This window comes from Leptinotarsa decemlineata, unplaced genomic scaffold (genome assembly GCF_025532065.1).
Source record: "Leptinotarsa decemlineata unplaced genomic scaffold, Ldec_3_MD MMD2_tig00078422_RagTag_RagTag, whole genome shotgun sequence".
NCBI classification, from domain to species: Eukaryota; Metazoa; Arthropoda; class Insecta; order Coleoptera; family Chrysomelidae; genus Leptinotarsa; species Leptinotarsa decemlineata.
Genome location: NW_027412747.1, coordinates 859888 through 868285, shown reverse-complemented (window position 1 = coordinate 868285; position 8398 = coordinate 859888). Strand labels below are relative to the sequence as shown.

The window sequence follows — 8398 nt, the reverse complement described above, 5'->3', positions numbered from 1 at the left end:
TTCCAGGTATATTTCATGAATATACATTTAAGGATATTGTATTATGCTATGAATATGCCATGGATATATATATATATATATATATATATATATATATATATATATATATATATATATATATATATATATATATATATATATATATATATATATATAGCCAACTATTCAAGTTCTATTGAAATGTTCTGCTTTTGAATATGACCCACATAGCAATAGATATTCCAGGTATATTTCATGAATATACATTTAAGGATATTGTATTATGCTATGAATATGCCATGGATATATATATATATATATATATATATATATATATATATATATATATATATATATCTTCTGTAGAATATTCCCTGGAAGTGCTCCTGGCGAACCTTTGATATATTTTAAGAATATTCCTTGGGAATATTCTTGGAATATCTTATAATATTCTTAGAATATGTAAGGTATATTCTATTAAGAATATTCCAGGAATAGAACCCGAGGAATATTCATAAAATATTCAGGATATTCTTAGTTTATTGTAGGAATATACAATAGGGAAACAACATAGAATATTCTTTAAATATATTTTATGAATATTCTAGGAATATTTGGAATATTCCAAGAATGTGACGAGTTAACGGTATTAGGCATGTATATATTGCATTTTGATGCAAGATTCACACAAGTAATAAAACACATAATATTCATAAACAAATATATTTCAAAAACAATATACGCTGAAATATTTGACGTTTCAACCAATATTAAAGATAAAAAATCTAATTCAAAATATTTATTCACTGAATAAAATATTCCTGAATACTGTCATATTACGAATATGAATATTCTAGGGATATTTGGAATATTCCAAGAATGTGACGAGTTAACGGTATTAGGCATGTATATATTGCATTTTGATGCAAGATTCACACAAGTAATAAAACACATGATATTCATAAACAAATATATTTCAAAAACAATATACGCTGAAATATTTGACGTTTCAACCAATATTAAAGATAAAAAATCTAATTCAAAATATTTATTCACTGAATAAAATATTCCTGAATACTGTCATATTACGAATATTAGAAATGTATTCAAATTAGGATGTTCCTACTCTCAAACAAATGTATACTAAAAAATATACTAAAATAACAACTCTGTGAGTTCATCAGCACTAATTAAAAAATAATAAATATATCATTTCATTGAAAAAGAAAAAATGTATTACATCAAGATTTAGGTTAGGTTAGGTTTCTCACTTCAAAAAATAAACCCACAAATGAAGTATTTAAAATGAGTGGTGTATGATGGGTTCTTCAATGAATTTCACTTACCTAAAGTTATCCAAACTTTGCTCACCAGAATAGTTTTCCTTATATTTGTCCAACAATGCATCAGCCAGTGTTTCAATAGTAATACCTGGAACAAAATGTACATTAATGTTCATTATCACTATTTTAAAGTGGCACAATAAAACTGGAATAAAAATCAAATAGATATTTTTCGCATAGGTTACTCATGAACATTTACAACATTTTATGACTTGGAGAGCAACATGCATTGTCTTGTTGAAAAGTACTCATTACGTTTTCAGTTCCTTGGCGCACCTGCCTGTACCAGGTACCACTCTGTTTCCTTTTGGGCAAATTGATACTATCTTGAAAACGAGTGATAAAAATTATGAAAACAAATGATACAAAAGAATGTGTCATTCATTTACTTTTCTCTATTGAAGATAGACAACTGAAATCACTCTAGTTCAAACATGTACTTAGTCAAACCAACAAATCCCACACACCAACTCTCCTCGAGCCTAAAATGGGGTATATATAGTAGGTTAATCACTATGACTTTACTATCGATACTATTGCATTTTACTTACTTTTCTTAAAGACTGAATATATGCAACTCTCCTGTTTGAAGATCCAAAATCAAACTAATCGCTGTACTGCAAATTGGACAACCCCAAATTATAAATGGTACACTGAACGTGAGAGAATTATACTTTGATAATAACAACAATACAGCATGCATTACACACGCGAACCTGCCACGTCAACCGCCATGTTGAATCAAATGGCGAATTTAACGCAAAGGTACCAAGCATTAAGGGACAGCCGCTTTCACAGAGCTTATTCGACTGTCGCGCGCTACACTTCAATTGACCAATGAGAAACGTTTACTCCAATTATTTACTTTCCCATTTCTCTGTTATATTCCAAGAATATTCTATGAATATTTGGAATAAATACGTTCGTTTTATGACATACAGGGAATATTCCATGAATATCTGGTGCTGTGTGGGGACATTTATATTATCTCTTCTGTTTTTGCTGAGAAGTTTGAAAATTACACTTGCGTGAAGTTAGCGTCGGACGCCAGCGTCCAAATCTAGCGCCCGCCCCCCACTCCTGAGTCCGATTTACACCACACAACTAGTAGAATGTTGATTCATAAAGATCGCTTATTTGGCAACCAATAATTTAACATGATTATTTCCTCTTAGAATCGACTTCAAACTTGAAAATATCATTATACTGCATGCAGCTTTCATAATCTGTATTATAATGACGAGGAAACATTGACGTGAATGTGATAGATATAAAACACTTTTGGGTCACAACTGGTGGAATTTATGACCAAGTGAAAAATTGTCATAGAAAAATGAACTCCCATCACTTGAGTGAAATAGTTCGCTTTCCAAACTGTGAATTGTCATCAATTATGTCCGAGTGATAACTGTTATCAGAGAAATGATATACTGAACACTGAATTTTCAGTCCTTCAAAATAGTGGGGTCATAAAAAAAATACCCCTTCCACATTAGATGTTTAATTTTTTCCTTCTTAAACTGGCTTGTGTCCCCGAATAAGACCCAATGAAAAAATGTTAATGAAGAGATGGCATACTGGACTCTGAATTTCCAGCCCTCCAAAATACCGGGAACCAACAAAAAAAAAACACCCCTTCCACATTAGATGTTTATTTTTCCCTCTTAAACTGGCTCGTGTCCCCGAACTAACTGGAAAATGTTAATGAAGAGATGACGTACTGAACTCAGAATTTTCAGCCGTCCAAAATACCGGGAACATAAAAAAAATCACCCCTTCCACCTTAGACGTTTAATTTTTTTCTTCTCAAACTGGCTTGTGTCCCCGAATACGACTACCTGGAAAATGTTGATAAAGATATGATATACTGAACTATGAATTTCCAGCCGTCCAAAATACCGGGAACATACAAAAAAACCACCCCTTCCACTTTAGATGTTTAATTTTTTCCTTCTCAAACTGTCTTGTGTCCCCGAATACAACTACCTGGAAAATGTTGATGAAGATATGATATACTGAACTCTGAATTTTCAGCCCTCCAAAATACCGGGAACATACAAAAAAACCACCCCTTCCACATGAGATGTTTAATTTTTTCCTTCTCAAACTGGCTTTTGTCCCCGAATACGACTAACTGAAAAATGTTGATGAAGATATGATATACTGAACTCTGAATTTTCAGCCCTCCAAAATACCGGGAACATACAAAAAAACCACCCTTTCCACATAAGATGTTTAATTTTTTCCTTCCCAAACTGGCTTGTGTCCCCAAATACGACTACCTGGAAAATGTTGATGAAGATATGATATACTGAACTATGAATTTTTAGCCCACCAAAATACCGGGAACATACAAAAAAAACCACCCCTTCAACATTAGACGTTTAATTTTTTCCTTCTCAAACTGGCTTGTGTCCCCGAATACGACTACCTGGAAAATGTTGATAAAGATATGATATACTGAACTATGAATTTACAGCCGTCCAAAATACCGGGAACATACAAAAAAACCACCCCTTCCACATAAGATGTTTAATTTTTTCCTTCTCAAACTGACTTTTGTCCCCGAATACGACTAACTGAAAAATGTTGATGAAGATATGATATACTGAACTATGAATTTCCAGCCGTCCAAAATACCGGGAACATACAAAAAAACCACCCCTTCCACTTTAGATGTTTAGTTTTTTCCTTCCCAAACTGTTTTGTGTCCCCGAATACGACTACCTGAAAAATGTTGATGAAGATATGATATACTGAACTCTGAATTTTCAGCCCTCCAAAATACCGGGAACATACAAAAAAACCACCCTTTCCACATAAGATGTTTAATTTTTTCCTTCCCAAACTGGCTTGTGTCCCCGAATACGACTACCTGGAAAATGTTGATGAAGATATGATATACTGAACTATGAATTTTTAGCCCACCAAAATACCGGGAACATACAAAAAAAACCACCCCTTCAACATTAGACGTTTAATTTTTTCCTTCTCAAACTGGCTTGTGTCCCCGAATACGACTACCTGGAAAATGTTGATAAAGATATGATATACTGAACTATGAATTTACAGCCGTCCAAAATACCGGGAACATACAAAAAAACCACCCCTTCCACATAAGATGTTTAATTTTTTCCTTCTCAAACTGACTTTTGTCCCCGAATACGACTAACTGAAAAATGTTGATGAAGATATGATATACTGAACTATGAATTTCCAGCCGTCCAAAATACCGGGAACATACAAAAAAACCACCCCTTCCACTTTAGATGTTTAGTTTTTTCCTTCCCAAACTGTTTTGTGTCCCCGAATACGACTACCTGAAAAATGTTGATGAAGATATGATATACTGAACTCTGAATTTTCAGCCCTCCAAAATACCGGGAACATACAAAAAAACCACCCTTTCCACATAAGATGTTTAATTTTTTCCTTCCCAAACTGGCTTGTGTCCCCGAATACGACTACCTGGAAAATGTTGATGAAGATATGATATACTGAACTATGAATTTTTAGCCCACCAAAATACCGGGAACATACAAAAAAAACCACCCCTTCAACATTAGACGTTTAATTTTTTCCTTCTCAAACTGGCTTGTGTCCCCGAATACGACTACCTGGAAAATGTTGATAAAGATATGATATACTGAACTATGAATTTACAGCCGTCCAAAATACCGGGAACATACAAAAAAACCACCCCTTCCACATAAGATGTTTAATTTTTTCCTTCTCAAACTGACTTTTGTCCCCGAATACGACTAACTGAAAAATGTTGATGAAGATATGATATACTGAACTATGAATTTCCAGCCGTCCAAAATACCGGGAACATACAAAAAAACCACCCCTTCCACTTTAGATGTTTAGTTTTTTCCTTCCCAAACTGTTTTGTGTCCCCGAATACGACTACCTGGAAAATGTTGATGAAGATATGATATACTGAACTATGAATTTACAGCCGTCCAAAATACCGGGAACATAGAAAAAAACCACCCCTTCCATATAAGATCTTTAATTTTTTCCTTCTCAAACTGGCTTGTGTCCCCAAATACGACCAACTGGAAAATGTTGATGAAAATATAATATACTGAACTCTGAATTTTCAGCCCTCCAAAATACCGGGAACATACAAAAAATTACCCCTTCCACATAAGATGTTTAATTTTTTCCTTCTCAAACTGGCTTTTGTCCCCGAATACGAATAACTGGAAAATGTTGATGAAGATATGATATACTGAACTCTGAATTTTCAGCCGTCCAAAATACCGGGAACATACAAAAAAAACACCCCTTCAACATTAGACGTTTCATTTTTTCCTTCTCAAACTGGCTTGTGTCCCCGAATACGACTACCTGGAAAATATTGATGAAGATATGATATACTGAACTATGAATTTACAGCCGTCCAAAATACCGGGAACATACAAAAAAACTACCCCTTCCACTTTAGATGTTTAATTTTTTCCTTCCCAAACTGTCTTGTGTCCCCGAATACGACTACCTGGAAAATGTTGATGAAGATATGATATACTGAACTATGAATTTACAGCCGTCCAAAATACCGGGGACATACAAAAAAAAAACCACCCCTTCAACATTAGACGTTTAATTTTTTCCTTCTCAAACTGGCTTGTGTCCCCGAATACGACTACCTGGAAAATATTGATGAAGATATGATATACTGAACTATGAATTTACAGCCGTCCAAAATACCGGGAACATACAAAAAAACTACCCCTTCCACTTTAGATGTTTAATTTTTTCCTTCCCAAACTGTCTTGTGTCCCCGAATACGACTACCTGGAAAATGTTGATGAAGATATGATATACTGAACTATGAATTTACAGCCGTCCAAAATACCGGGAACATACAAAAAACTACCCCTTCCACTTTAGATGTTTAATTTTTTCCTCCTCAAACTGGCTTGTGTCCCCGAATACGACTACCTGGAAAATGTTGATGAAGATATGATATACTGAACTATGAATTTACAGCCGTCCAAAATACCGGGAACATACAAAAAAACTACCCCTTCCACTTTAGATGTTTAATTTTTTCCTTCCCGAACTGTCTTGTGTCCCCGAATACGACTAACTGAAAAATGTTGATGAAGATATGATATACTGAACTATGAATTTCCAGCCGTCCAAAATACCGGGAACATACAAAAAAACCACCCCTTCCACTTTAGATGTTTAGTTTTTTCCTTCCCAAACTGTTTTGTGTCCCCGAATACGACTACCTGAAAAATGTTGATGAAGATATGATATACTGAACTCTGAATTTTCAGCCCTCCAAAATACCGGGAACATACAAAAAAACCACCCTTTCCACATAAGATGTTTAATTTTTTCCTTCCCAAACTGGCTTGTGTCCCCGAATACGACTACCTGGAAAATGTTGATGAAGATATGATATACTGAACTATGAATTTTTAGCCCACCAAAATACCGGGAACATACAAAAAAAACCACCCCTTCAACATTAGACGTTTAATTTTTTCCTTCTCAAACTGGCTTGTGTCCCCGAATACGACTACCTGGAAAATGTTGATAAAGATATGATATACTGAACTATGAATTTACAGCCGTCCAAAATACCGGGAACATACAAAAAAACCACCCCTTCCACATAAGATGTTTAATTTTTTCCTTCTCAAACTGACTTTTGTCCCCGAATACGACTAACTGAAAAATGTTGATGAAGATATGATATACTGAACTATGAATTTCCAGCCGTCCAAAATACCGGGAACATACAAAAAAACCACCCCTTCCACTTTAGATGTTTAGTTTTTTCCTTCCCAAACTGTTTTGTGTCCCCGAATACGACTACCTGGAAAATGTTGATGAAGATATGATATACTGAACTATGAATTTACAGCCGTCCAAAATACCGGGAACATACAAAAAAAACACCCCTTCAACATTAGACGTTTCATTTTTTCCTTCTCAAACTGGCTTGTGTCCCCGAATACGACTACCTGGAAAATATTGATGAAGATATGATATACTGAACTATGAATTAACAGCCGTCCAAAATACCGGGAACATACAAAAAAACCACCCCTTCAACATTAGACGTTTAATTTTTTCCTTCTCAAACTGGCTTGTGTCCCCGAATACGACTAACTGGAAAATGTTGATGAAAATATGATAAGATACAGTTTTGAACAGAGATTGCGCAGATTATAGTGATTGTATAGTTTATTTCTGAGTTAAATCTATTCACTCCACTCCTCTTCAATTCACATTTCATCATTCTTTTCTGCAGACATACATAAAGGACAACATTCATCAAACTCATAGTATAATCGGAAACATTTCGGTTCTAAAACCCTATTACACGTTTTGCATTGAAAGCATTTTTCTGTTTCATCCACGTATCGACCACATATCAAACAATACGGAATCATTTTTTCTGATTTCGTCAATAGGTATTTTTTAAGTTCTAAACGGTAATGATCGGGGTCAAAACTTCTTTCTAACTCAATCTTATTGAGAATACAATTGATGAAGTGCAAAATAAATATTCCACAATTGTAAGAGTCGGATTGTTTGGGATGACTTTCGTTTTTTATTTTGAATTCAGTCAAGTTGTAAGGATTTATTACATGACCATTTAACATGGTAATGAATTTCCTGAATTTCTCGAACATATTGTACTGATCTGTTTTGGTTGCTCCGTTTGGATCGATGTAAGAGAATGTATTATCTGTGAAATTGACGACCATAAGCGTAAAGTGTCTGTTATGCAAGATAGGTATCAGATTAATTTTTCCATGAAGGTCTTTGAAAATATCATCTCCGAAAAACTCTGTATCTAGTGAGTTGAGTTTGAAAAACATTAGTTCTGTTTTATATATGTTCCATATTTTTACATTATGATTTTGGGAATCAGCTTGCAAAAGATCAGCGATTATGAAGAAGACAGTGTTGGAAATATACGAAAATTTGTCCAAAGTAGAATAATCTTCAATTGTTAAATCATAAGTACACTTATACCGCGCAACAACATAATTGCCCAAATAAATATTAGACCTGTAATAGTCAATTTTTTTCATGAGATCATT

General features: G+C 34.1%; 1 long non-coding RNA gene across 1 annotated transcript; it reads right to left on the bottom strand.

The window, feature by feature from the left end:
- Window positions 1-850: 850 nt before the first annotated feature.
- Window positions 851-2050, bottom strand: LOC141487417 (uncharacterized). The gene is made up of 3 exons (XR_012468374.1): window positions 1874-2050; window positions 1712-1804; window positions 851-1410 (listed from the first exon to the last, which is right to left on the bottom strand). It is a non-coding gene; the product is annotated as an uncharacterized lncRNA (long non-coding RNA).
- Between the last annotated feature and the right edge of the window lie 6348 nt (window positions 2051-8398).